Source organism: Dendrobates tinctorius, unplaced genomic scaffold, assembly GCF_039654945.1.
Source record: "Dendrobates tinctorius isolate UK_male_01 unplaced genomic scaffold, ASM3965494v1 ptg000152l, whole genome shotgun sequence".
Classification (NCBI taxonomy): Eukaryota; Metazoa; Chordata; class Amphibia; order Anura; family Dendrobatidae; genus Dendrobates; species Dendrobates tinctorius.
The window spans coordinates 3,629,043-3,643,007 of NW_027361819.1; the positions used below are offsets into that span (position 1 = coordinate 3,629,043).

A 13,965-nucleotide genomic window follows, 5' to 3' on the forward strand; every position below is an offset into this window, starting at 1 on the left:
GGACTCTATATTCTACACCTGCCCATGGACCATATATTCTGCATCTGCCCATTGACCGCACATTCTGCACCTGCCCATGGACCATATATTCTGCACTTGCCCATGGACCGTACATTCTGCACCTGCCCATGGACCATATATTCTGCATCTGCCCATGGACCGTATATTCTGCACCTGCCCAAGGACCGTATATTCTGCACCTGCCCATGGACCGTATATTCTGCACCTGCCCATGGACCATACATTCTGCACCTGCCCATGGACCATACATTCTGCACTTGCCCATGGACCGTATATTCTGCACCTGCCCATGGACCATACATTCTGCACCTGCCCATGGACCGTATATTCTGCACCTGCCCATGGACCGTATATTCTGCACCTGCCCATGGACCGTATATTCTGCACCTGTCCATGGACCGTATATTCTGCACCTGCCCATGGACCGTATATTCTGCACCTGCCCATGGACCATATATTCTGCCCCTGTCCATGTACCGTACATTCTGCTCCTGCCCATGTACCATATATTCTGCTCCTGCCCATGGACCATATATTTTGCACCTGCCCATGGACCATATATTCTGCACCTGCCCATGGACCGTACATTCTGCACCTGCCCATGGACCATATATTCTGCACCTGCCCATGGACCTTATATTCTACACCTGCCCATAGACGGTATATTCTGCACCTGCCCATGGACCGTATAATCTGCACCTGCCCATGGACCGTATATTCTGCACCTGCCCATGGACCGTATATTCTGCACCTGCCCATGGACCGTATATTCTGCACCTGTCCATGGACCGTATATTCTGCACCTGCCCATGGACCGTATATTCTGCACCTGCCCATGGACCGTATATTCTGCACCTGCCCATGGACCATATATTCTGCACCTGCCCATGTACCGTACATTCTGCTCCTGCCCATGGACCATATATTCTGCTCCTGCCCATGGACCATATATTTTGCACCTGCCCATGGACCTTATATTCTGCACCTGCCCATGGACCGTACATTCTGCACCTGCCCATGGACCATATATTCTGCACCTGCCCATGGACCTTATATTCTACACCTGCCCATAGACGGTATATTCTGCACCTGCCCATGGACCGTATAATCTGCACCTGCCCATGGACCGTATATTCTGCACCTGCCCATGGACCGTATATTCTGCACCTGCCCATGGACTGTATATTCTGCACCTGCCCATAGACCCTATATTCTACACTTGCCCATAGACTGTATATTCTGCACCTGCCCATGGACCGTATATTCTGCACCTGCCCATGGACCATATATTCTGCACCTGCTCATGGACCTTATATTCTACACCTGTCCATAGACGGTATATTCTGCACCTGTCCATGGACTGTATATTCTGCACCTGCCCATGGACCGTATATTCTGCACCTGCCCATGGACTGTATATTCTGCACCTTCCCATGGACTGTATATTCTGCATCTGCCCATAGACCCTATATTCTACACTTGCCCATAGACTGTATATTCTGCTCCTGCTCATGGACCTTATATTCTGCTCCTGCCCATAGACCCTATATTCTGTACCTGCCCATGGACCGTATATTCTGCACCTGCCCATGAACCGTATATTCTGCACCTGCCCATGGACCCTTTATTCTGTACCTGCCCATGGACCGTATATTCTGCACCTGCCCTTGAACCGTATATTCTGCACCTGCCCATGGACCGTATATTCTGCACCTGCCCATGGACCGTATATTCTGCACCTGCCCATGGACTGTATATTCTGCATCTGCCCATAGACCCCATATTCTGTACCTGCCCATGGACCGTATATTCTGCACCTGCCCATGAACCGTATATTCTGCTCCTGCCCATAGACCCTTTATTCTGTACCTGCCCATGGACCGTATATTCTGCACCTGCCCATGAACCGTATATTCTGCACCTGCCCATGGACCGTATATTCTGCACCTGCCCATGGACCGTATATTCTGCACCTGCCCATGGACTGTATATTCTGCATCTGCCCATAGACCCTATATTCGTATATTCTGCACTTGCCCATGGACCATATATTCTACACTTGCCCATAGACTGTATATTCTGCACCTGCCCATAGACTGTATATTCTGCACCTGCCCATGGACCCTATATTCTGCACCTGCCCATAGACCGTATATTCTGCACCTGCCCATGGACCCTATATTCTACACTTGCCCATAGACCGTATATTCTGCACCTGCCCATGGACCCTATATTCTGCACCTGCCCATAGACCGTATATTCGGCACCTGCCCATGGACCCTATATTCTGCACCTGCCCATAGACCGTATATTCTGCACCTGCCCATGGACCATATATTCTACACTTGCCCATGGACCGTATATTCTGCACCTGCCCATGGACCGTATATTCTGCACCTGCCCATGGACCGTATATTCTGCACCTGCCCATGAACCGTATATTCTGCTCCTGCCCATGGACTGTATATTCTACACCTGCCCATGGACCGTATATTCTACACCTGCCCATGAACCGTATATTCTGCACCTGCCCATGAACCGTATATTCTGCACCTGCCCATGGACCGTATATTCTGCTCCTGCCCATGAACCGTATATTCTGCTCCTGCCCATGGACCGTATATTCTACACCTGCCCATGGACCGTATATTCTACACCTGCCCATGGACCGTATATTCTACACCTGCCCATGGACCGTATATTCTACACCTGCCCATGAACCGTATATTCTGCACCTGCCCATGGACCGTATATTCTGCACCTGCCCATGAACCGTATATTCTGCTCCTGCCCATGGACCGTATATTCTACACCTGCCCATGAACCATATATTCTGTTCCTGCCCATGGACCGTATATTCTACACCTGCCCATGGACCCTATATTCTGCACCTGCCCATAGACCGTATATTCTACACCTGCCCATGAACCGTATATTCTACACCTGCCCATGAACCGTATATTCTACACCTGCCCATGGACCATATATTCTACACTTGCCCATGGACCGTATATTCTGCACCTGCCCATGAACCGTATATTCTGCACCTGCCCATGGACCGTATATTCTGCACCTGCCCATGAACCGTATATATTCTGCTTCTGCCCATGGACCGTATATTCTACACCTGCCCATGGACCGTATATTCTACACCTGCCCATGAACCGTATATTCTGCACCTGCCCATGGACCGTATATTCTGCACCTGCCCATGGACCATATATTCTACACCTGCCCATGAACCGTATATTCTGCACCTGCCCATGGACCGTATATTGTGCACCTGCCCATGGACCATATATTCTACACTTGCCCATAGACTGTATATTCTGCACCTGCCCATGGACCCTATATTCTGCACCTGCCCAAGGACCATATATTCTACACTTGCCCATAGACTGTATATTCTGCACCTACCCATGGACCATATATTCTGCACCTGCCCATGAACTGTATATTCTGCACCTGCCCATGAACCGTATATTCTACACTTGCCCATAGACCGTATATTCTGCTCCTGCCCATGGACCGTATATACTGCACCTGCCCATGGACCGTATATTCTGCACCTGCCCATGGACCCTATATTCTGCACCTGCCCATGGACCGTATATTCTGCACCTGCCCATGGTCCCTATATTCTGCACCTGCCCAAGGACCATATATTCTACACTTGCCCATAGACTGTATATTCTGCACCTGCCCATGGACGATATATTCTACACCTGCCCATAGACCGTATATTCTGCTCCTGCCCATGGACCGTATATACTGCACCTGCCCATGGACCCTATATTCTGCACCTGCCCATGGACCCTATATTCTGCACCTGCCCATGGACCCTATATTCTGCACCTGCCCATGGACTGTATATTCTGCACCTGCCCATGGACGATATATTCTACACCTGCCCATAGACCGTATATCCTGCACCTGTCCATAGACTGTATATTCTGCACCTGCTCATGGACCGTATATTCTGCTCCTGCCCATGGACCGTACATTCTGCACCTGCCCATGGACCGTATATCCTGCTCCTGCCCATGGACCGTATATTCTGCACCTGCCCATGGACTGTATGTTCTTTACCTGCCCATGGACGGTATATTCTGCACCTGCCCATGAACCGTACATTCTGCTCCTGCCCATGGACCGTATATTCTGCACCTGCCCATGGACTGTATGTTCTTTACCTGCCCATGGACGGTATATTCTGCTCCTGCCCATGGACCGTATATCCTGCACCTGCCCATGGACCGTATATTCTACACCTGCCCATGAACCGTACATTCTGCTCCTGCCCATGGACAGAATATTCTGCACCTGCCCATGGACCGTATATTCTGCACCTGCCCATGGACCGTATATTCTGCACCTGCCCATGGACCGTATATTCTGCACCTGCCCATAGACTGTATATTCTGCATCTGCCCATGGACCATATATTCTGCTCCTGCCCATGGACCGTATATTCTGCTCCTGCCCATGGACCGTATATTCTGCACCTGCCCATGGACCATATATTCTGCTCCTGCCCATGGACCATATATTCTGCTCCTGCCCATGGACCGTATATTCTGCACCTGCCCATAGACTGTATATTCTGCATCTGCCCATGGACCATATATTCTGCTCCTGCCCATGGACCGTATATTCTGCACCTGCCCATAGACTGTATATTCTGCATCTGCCCATGGACCGTATATCCTGCACCTGTCCATAGACTATATATTCTGCACCTGTCCATAGACTGTATATTCTACACCTGCCCATGGACCATATATCCTGCAGCTGCCCATGGACTTATATTCTGCACCTGCCCATGGACCGTACATTCTGCACCTGCCCATGGACGGTATATCCTGCATCTGCCCATGGACCGTACATCCTGCACCTGTCCATAGACCGTATATTCTACACCTGCCCATGGACCTTATATTCTACTCCTGCCCATGGACCATATATTCTGCACCTGCCCATGGACCTTATATTCTACACCTGCCCATGGACCGTATATTCTGCACCTGCCCATGGACCGTATATTCTGCACCTGCCTATGGACCGTATTCTTATTATTTATTATTATAGCGCCATTTATTCCATGGCGCTTTACATGTGAGGAGGGGTATACATAATACATACAAGTACAGTAATCTTAAACAATACAAGTCACGACCGGTCTAGGAGGAGAGAGGACCCTGCCCGCGAGGGCTCACAATCTACAACGGGATGGGTGAGGATACAGTAGGCGAGGGTAGAGCTGGTCGTGCAGCGGTTTGGTGGATCTGTGGTTACTGCAGGTTGTAGGCTTGTCGGAAGAGGTCGGTCTTCAGATTCTTTTTGAAGGTTTCCATGGTAGGCGAGAGTCTGATGTGTTGTGGTAGAGAGTTCCAGAGTAGGGGGGATGCGCGAGAGAAATCTTGTATGTGATTGTGGGAAGAGGAGATAAGAGGGGAGTACAGAAGGAGATCTTGTGAGGATCGGAGGTTGCGTGCAGGAAAGTACCGGGAGACTAGGTCACAGATGTACGGAGGACTCAGGTTGTGGATGGCTTTGTATGTCATGGTAAGGGTTTTGAACTGGAGTCTTGGGGTAATTGGGGAGCCAGTGCAGGGATTGACGGAGGGGGGAGGCCGGGGAATAGCGGGGGGACAGGTGGATTAGTCGGGCAGCAGAGTTAAGAATAGATTGGAGGGGTGCGAGAGTGTTAGAGGGGAGGCCACAGAACAGGAGGTTGCAGTAGTCAAGGCGGGAGATGATGAGGGCATGGACTAGGGTTTTTGCAGATTCTTGGTTGAGGAATGTAAGGATCCGTGAAATATTTTTGAGTTGAAGTCGGCAGGAAGCGGAAAGGGCTTGGATATGTGGTTTATAGCAGAGATCAGTGTCAAGGATAACCCCGAGGCAGCGAGCTTGTGGGACTGGAGAGAGTGGGCAGCTGTTTACTTTAATGGATAGGCACATGAAAAGAGTAATCCACCGCACTCAACAACTCAGTACTTTGCAATTAAATTGTGAACTTATTCAGTATGTCCAATCCAATAGAAAAAGTGCCAACACCAGGTTTAATATAAAATACACGACGTTTCGATCCTCCCGGATCTTATTCATGGGGTACACTATAATAGAAGAGAACAATAAATATATACAGCTATATACAGGATATGGACCAATAATTGACAATAAGAACATAGTGATACAGGAACATAAGTTAGCAATAATAAAATCGGATCTGTATGAAATCTGCATTGCCTCGTTGCTCTGTTCTTTGCCAGCATAGTAGAATGTAGTACAGGAGGCTACAGGAGGTTTAAGAAGCAGGAGACTGAGATGATTTACCTGAGTAGATATAATAAAGAGTTTTAGGCACTTGGAAAGAAGAGTTCCCCTTGAGGTGGTCCCAAATACTAAAGGTAAAAGTAAATATGTCAGTGAACATAGAAAGACAAGCACTTATATCTTTACAAAATAATGAGTGTTGTTATTAAACCGGCGGATAAGGGGGGTGCTACTGTTATCCTAGAACGCACAATGTATATTGGGGAAATCGTACGTCAGCTATCCGACACACAAGCCTATCTCAAGGGACCCCACATCTGAGATCAACAGCAGGATTCAGTCCCTACTTACAACTTACTTGGATAAAGGTGTCATAGACAACACAATACCAACTTTTCTTACTAATCCACATCCAATCACACCTGTCTTTTATGTTCTTCCCAAAATCCACAAATCCCTCCTGAATCCCCCTGGTAGGCCTATTGTAGCGTCAACTGACTCCATTCTCTCACCCCTCTCTGTCTTTCTCGAAAAAATACTGACACCGCTTATTAAGACTACTCCCTCATTTCTATTGGATACTGGACATTTTCTAAGGGTCATCCACGACCTCAAAACCACATCTCCTGATAGTCTTCTGGTTACCCTGGATGTCAGTAGTCTTTACACATCCATTTCCCACACCAAGGGATTACAAGCTACCAGATCTCTGTTGGAGACTTCCAATATGTCCAGTGATTCCATTCAAATGTGCTTGGACCTCCTCGGTTTAGTACTGCACGATAATTTCTTCTTATTTGAAGATACATATTACGTTCAGTTACGGGGGGACCGCTATGGGATCTAACGTAGCGCCAGCTTATGACAATGCATTTATGCACTCCTTTGAGGAGAACTTTATTTATCCAACTGATGTCTTTAAGGACCAAATTTCTTGTTATCATCGCTATATTGATGATATATTTTTTATCTGGCTAGGCTCCCCGGAATCCCTAGATACCTTCCATGCCTACATAAATTCACTGGACGCTGACCTACACTTCACTATTCACTATGACACAAAGTGCATACCATTCTTAGATACTAAGCTACAAAAGGACTCTTTCGGCAATCTCACCACAGATCTCTACACGAAACCTACAGACTGTAATAGTCTGCTACATTACTCAAGCAGTCATCCTAAAACTACTAAGACCAGCCTTCCGAGGTCTCAATTTACACGTGTATCAAGAATAGTTTCCGATCCAGAATTGCGTTGTATCCGTCTTGATGAAATGTCATCCAAATTTGAGGAGAGAGATTACCCCACTCGGCTCCTTCCACAAGAGAGAACACGAATTCATAACCCACCTACCACTGATCTAGCTATTTTAAAACCAGAAAGAGTTCCCTTTGTACATACCTATCACCCCCTCATGCCAAAAATCCACTCCGTTATCCGCAAACATTGGCCATTAGTCTCAACAGCTTACCCTAATATAAGAGCGTTTGATACATCGGCCCTTATGTGCAGCAGAAGGGCTCCGAATTTCAAAGATAAACTCGTCAGGGCAGACATTGGCAGCAAACACCCCTTATCTACACAGCGGCAACTTGCTACACGCCGTAAAGGCACCTTTCCTTGCCTTAATTGTGCTCCAATATCATCAAGCCGGACACGGTCACTCATCCACGTACAGGCAAATCATTTCCTATCAAAGGGTTTTACACCTGTAATTCCAATTTTGTGATTTATGTCATAAAATTCCCGTGTGGCCTCCTGTACGTGGGTGAGACAACACCACATGTCAAGGACAGAATTGCTAGCCACAAATCCACGATTAGATGTGGCAAGACCTGGTTACCCATTCCGGACCATTTTCTCAAACACAAGCACTCAGTGGCGCAATTAAAGTACCAAATAATCGAACAGCTACCAAAACCTAGAAGGGGTGGCAACCACATAAAACTCCTAAAACGTAGAGAAACCTATTGGATCCATAAATTGGACACATTGGCACCGAAAGGCCCCAATAGGGAAATAAATTGGCTTCTATAATTGATTGACTACTTTTGTCTATTATTTTCAGACACGGTGACAGCCGTCCGTTATTGGTAAGTCCTCTATTTTTCATTTTCATTTTTATTTTCTTTATTATTTTTTTTTATATTTTTTATCTTTTCATTTTTTTCAACTTTACCCCGCATGCTTTATTTCATTTTTTTTCATTTTACCCCACATATTTTATTTTTTATTTTTTCTACTTTATTTTCTGGTTTTGTTTTCATTTTTAATTTTTTTATCCATATTTTTTTTAATCCATATTTTTCAATTGATTTTCTTAATTTTGTAACCAATATGCTGCCTAATACTACTATTTACTTATTACGTTATGGTATCATTATTTACTAATCAGTGTTATGATGTCTGCCTTTATTTACCCCTTAACAAAAATATCCCCCCTATTATCCGTCATATCCCTTCCCCTCATTATCTTTGTCCCCTCCTGCTTTCAGAATAACCTCTGCACTAGCCGCTTTATTGGCATTATGTTTACGCCCCTGCTATGACAACGCAGCCTCTGCATTAACTGCGCACGCGCGGATATACACATATTCATTGCAATCTTGCTATTACCGCGCATGCGCGGTCACACACTCTCCCTAGCACTGTGTCACTTCCGGGCCGGATGACGCACTCTGGCCCGGCGGTACACAGCGCGGCACTTAAACCCTGCTGTGCCGCAGATGGGCACAGCTTCCCGTCCAAACCAGGCCAGGGGGCAGGAGCGGCGCCTTCTCCAAGTTTTCTACTCCCTTCTGAACCCCCAGGTAAATAGCGCTGCTCAGGTGCATTAAGCGCTAAATCCCTGACATGAGGGACATCACTCACATGGCATAATGTTCAATTTCCAGGTGGATTACAGTACTTCTATGCGATCCTAAATTTCCAAGTGCCTAAAACTCTTTATTATATCTACTCAGGTAAATCATCTCAGTCTCCTGCTTCTTAAACCTCCTGTAGCCTCCTGTACTACATTCTACTATGCTGGCAAAGAACAGAGCAACGAGGCAATGCAGATTTCATACAGATCCGATTTTACTATTGCTTATTTATGTTCCTGTATCACTATGTTCTTATTGTCACTTATTGGTCCATATCTTGTATATAGCTGTATATTTTGTATATATTTATTGTTCTCTTCTATTATAGTGTACCCCATGAATAAGATCCGGGAGGAGCGAAACGTCGGGTATTTCATATTAATCCTGGTGTTGGCACTTTTTCTATTGGATTGGACATACTGAATAAATTCACAGTTTAGTACTGAGTTGTTGAGTGCGGTGGATTACTCTTTTCATGTGCTTATCTAGGGCCCTTGTGGTCCAATTCACCGGCACCCATATTTCATAGACCTTGAGGGCACACCATCCTACCCTTAATCTACTGTAATGGATAGGTCTGTTGGGGGGGGTCACGTGAGATGGGGGAAAGATGATTAATTCTGGTTTGTCCATATTAAGTTTTAGAAATCTAGTGGAGAAGAAGGATGAAATAGTGGACAGACATTGAGGGATTCTGGTTAGTAGGGAGGTGATATCTGGTCCAGAGATGTAGATCTGTGTGTCATCAGCATAGAGGTGATACTGAAAGCCATGAGACTCTATGAGCTGTCCCAGGCCAAAGATGTAAACGGAGAAGAGCAGGGGGCCTAGGACTGAACCTTGCGGGACTCCGACGGATAGGGGGCGAGGTGAGGAGGTGGTGTACGAGTTAGGTAAGTCGTAATCCAAGATAGGGCCAAGTCTGTGATACCAAGAGATGAGAGGGTCTGTAGTAATAGGGAATGGTCCACTGTGTCAAAGGCAGAGAACAGGTCCAGGAGGAGGAGGACAGAGTAGTGTCGCTTGGCCTTGGCGGCTAGTAGGTCATTGGAGACCTTAGTTAGGGCAGTTTCAGTGGAGTGGTGTGGCCGGAAGCGGGATTGCAAGTGGTCAAGGAGGGAGCAAGAAGAGAGGTGGGAGGATAGTTCAAGATGGATGTGTTGTTCCAGTAGTTTTGAGGCATAGGGGAGAAGTGATATAGGGCGATAGCTAGATCCAGAGGATGGGTCAAGAGAGGGCTTTTTGAGGATAGGTGTGATTGAGGCATGTTTAAAGCTTGAGGGGAAAACACCAGTTGTTAGTGATAGGTTGAAGAGATGGGTTAGGGTTGGGATGAAGACTGTGGTGAGGTTTGGGATGAAGTGGGATGGGATCGGGTCAAGTGCACAGGTAGTGAGATGTGATCTTGAGAGTAGAGTGGAAAATCGATCTTCTGTAATGGTGGAGAAGTTGGTTTTGGGGGAGAAGGGCAGGGCAGGTAGGAGGAAGGGCACTGGGGGTTGTTGACCAAAACTGTCTCTGATGTTATCAATCTTCTCCTTGTAAAACGAGGCAAAGTCTTCAGCTGAGATGAGTGGAGAGGGAGGAGGTGCTGGGGGGCGGAGGAGAGAATTGAAGGTGCTGAATAACTGTTTAGGGTTGTGAGACAGGGAGGATATGAGAGATGAGAAGTAGGTTTGTTTTGCTGCAGCGAGTGTGGCCTTGAAAGTAGTGAGGGACTGTTTGAATGTGATGAAGTCCTCATTGGAGTGGGATTTTTTCCATCTCCGCTCAGCAGCCCTGGAAGCCCGCCTCAGTTCTTTGGTCAGACTGGTGTGCCAGGGCTGTCTGTTGATTTTGCGAGCTTTGGTATGTTTGAGAGGGGCAACTGATTCCAAAGCTACAGCTATTGTGGTGTTATATAGAGCGGCAGCGGCATCCGCATTGTGTAGGGAACTTATGTCTGTAAGAGGGAGGAGGGATTCAGACAGTGAGTGTAGATCGAGGTGTTGAAGATTTCTGCGAATGTGTGCGAGTTTTTGAGGTGGGGATTGTGGACCTGAGGAGGAGAGGGAAGAGAATGTAAGTAGGTTGTGGTCAGAGAGAGGAAGAGGTGAGTTAGAGAGGCTAGATAGGGAGCAGAGGCGGGTGAAGATGAGGTCTAGTGTGTGGCCATCTTTGTGAGTGGCTGAAGAAGACCATTGAGTGAGGCCGAAGGAGGAAGTGAGAGATAGAAGTTTAGTGGCAGCTGAGAGGGAAGTGTCAATGGGGATGTTGAAGTCGCCCAAGATGATAGTGGGGATATCAGTGGAAAGGAAATGAAGTAGCCAGGTGGTGAAGAAGGTGGTGGTTGACCCTGGAGGGCGGTATATGACAGCTAGTTGGAGGTTGGAGGGGGAGTAGATGCACAGAGTGCACCTCGAAGGTATATTCTGTACCTGCCCATAGACCCTATATTCTACACCTGCCCATAGACCCTATATTCTGTACCTGCCCATGGACCGTATATTCTGCACCTGCCCATAGACCCTATATTCTGCACCTGCCCATATACCCTATATTCTGCACCTGCCCATAGACTGTATATTCTGCACCTTCCTATGGACTGTATATTCTGCACCTGCCCATGGACCATATATTCTACAATTGCCCATAGACTGTATATTCTGCACTTGCCCCTAGACTGTATATTCTGCACCTGCCCATGGACCGTATATTCTGCACCTGCCCATGGACCGTATATTCTGCACCTGCCCATAGACCGTATATTCTGCACCTGCCCATGGACCGTATATTCTGCACCTGCCCATAGACCCTATATTCTGCACCTGCCCATGGACCCTATATTCTACACTTGCCCATAGACCATATATTCTGCACCTGCCCATGAACCGTATATTCTACACCTGCCCATGGACCGTATATTCTACACTTGCCCATGGACCGTATATTCAGCACCTGCCCATGGACCATATATTCTGCACCTGCCCATGAACTGTATATTCTACACCTGCCCATGGACCATATATTCTGCACCTATCCATGAACCGTATATTCTGCACCTGTCCATGAACCGTATATTCTACACCTTCCCATGAACCGTATATTCTGCACCTGCCCATGGACCATATATTCTACACTTGCCCATGGACCGTATATTCTGCACCTGCACATGGACCGTATATTCTGCACCTGCCCATGGACCATATATTCTGCACCTGCCCATGAACTGTATATTCTACACCTGCCCATGGACCATATATTCTGCACCTGCCCATGAACCGTATATTCTACACCTGCCCATGGACCGTATATTCTGCACCTGCCCATGGACCGTATATTCTCCACTTGCCCATGGACCGTATATTCTGCACCTGCCCATGGACCATATATTCTACACTTGCCCATGTACCATATATTCTACACCTGCCCATGGACCGTATATTCTGCACCTGTCCATGAACCGTATATTCTACACCTGCCCATGGACCGTATATTCTGCACCTGCCTATGGACCGTATATTCTACACTTGCCCATGTACCATATATTCTGCTCCTGCACATGGACCCTATATTCTGCACCTGCACATGGACTGTATATTCTGCACCTGCCCATGGACCGTATATTCTGCTCCTGCCCATGGACCATATATTCTGCACCTGCCCATGGACCGTATATTCTGCACCTGCCCATGGACCGTATATTCTGCACCTGCCCATGGACCCTATATTCTTCTCCTGCACATGGACCCTATATTCTGCACCTGCCCATAGACCGTATATTTTGCACCTGCCCATGAACTTCTCCCCATCTCTGCAGAGCATTTTACCTCAGGAACTTCAAAGAAAATCCGCAGAATGCACACGGAGAGCGCTTCGCCATTAACCCCTTCGCGCCAGTATTCCATCTCATAACCATGCAACTCCAACCCCATCCTCCCTCGCCAACCCGTCACGTAAGTACAACCTGAGGAATATCGCCTGGGACCGCTTCGTCTTGTCTCATTAACCCTTTAAGTTGAACTTACCTTTCACCCCGGGCAGCCCGAGGACCACAGGTGGAGAGGAGAGCGGATCTGAGGAGAGATGCGAGGAGATGTGCAGGGGAAGGGCTGGAGCGACTCTGTTGCTGTTGCTCTCTCCCTCACTGCTGTGTTTCACAGCAGGAGATGGAGGGAGGGTGAGAGGCAGAGGAGGAGACAAAGAGAGAGAGAGCAAATGAATAAAGAGCAAGAAAGAAAAGAGTGTGGACAGAGGTGAAGGAAAACAATCGTAGGAGAGACCAGACACTGCCACCGCTGCCTCAACGATGATCTGCTCATCCCAGACACATCCATCAGCCTGGACATAACTGGAAATGGTCTGGAGCCCACTGATAAGCCTCGAAAGATTCCTCCAGAGATGTCCTTAGAGAATGCCTCCAGAGATACCCACAGAGATGTCTCCAGAGATGTCCTTAGAGAATGCCTCCAGAGATGCCCTTAGAGAATGCCCCCAGAGATGCCTCCAGAGATGCTCCCAGAGATGCCTCCAGAGATGCCCTTAGAGATGCCTTCTAAGATGTTTCAACAGATGTCCTCAGACATACTCTGAGAGCTAAAGATGACCTCAGAGATGCCTCAAGATGTCCTTAGAGATACCTACAGAGATGCCCCCTGAGAAGCCCTCAGAGATGCCTCCAGCCAGAGGCCAGAGATGCCTCAGAAAATGCTCCCAGAGATACCTCCAGAAATGGCTCCAGAGATGCCTCCAACCAAAGATGCACCCAGACAGGCCTTCTGAAACGCTAACAGAGATGTCCCCAGATATGCCCTCAGAGAT

General features: G+C 47.5%; 1 protein-coding gene across 1 annotated transcript in view; it reads right to left on the reverse strand.

Annotated features, from left to right (window-relative positions):
• The window catches only part of DOC2A (double C2 domain alpha), a 66,316-nt gene extending 52,818 nt beyond the window's left edge, over positions 1-13,498 (reverse strand). Inside the window, exon 1 of the mRNA XM_073547422.1 lies at positions 13,173-13,498. The gene's annotated coding sequence lies outside the window, so the exon portion shown is untranslated. The remainder of the gene's footprint in view (positions 1-13,172) is intronic.
• Between the last annotated feature and the right edge of the window lie 467 nt (positions 13,499-13,965).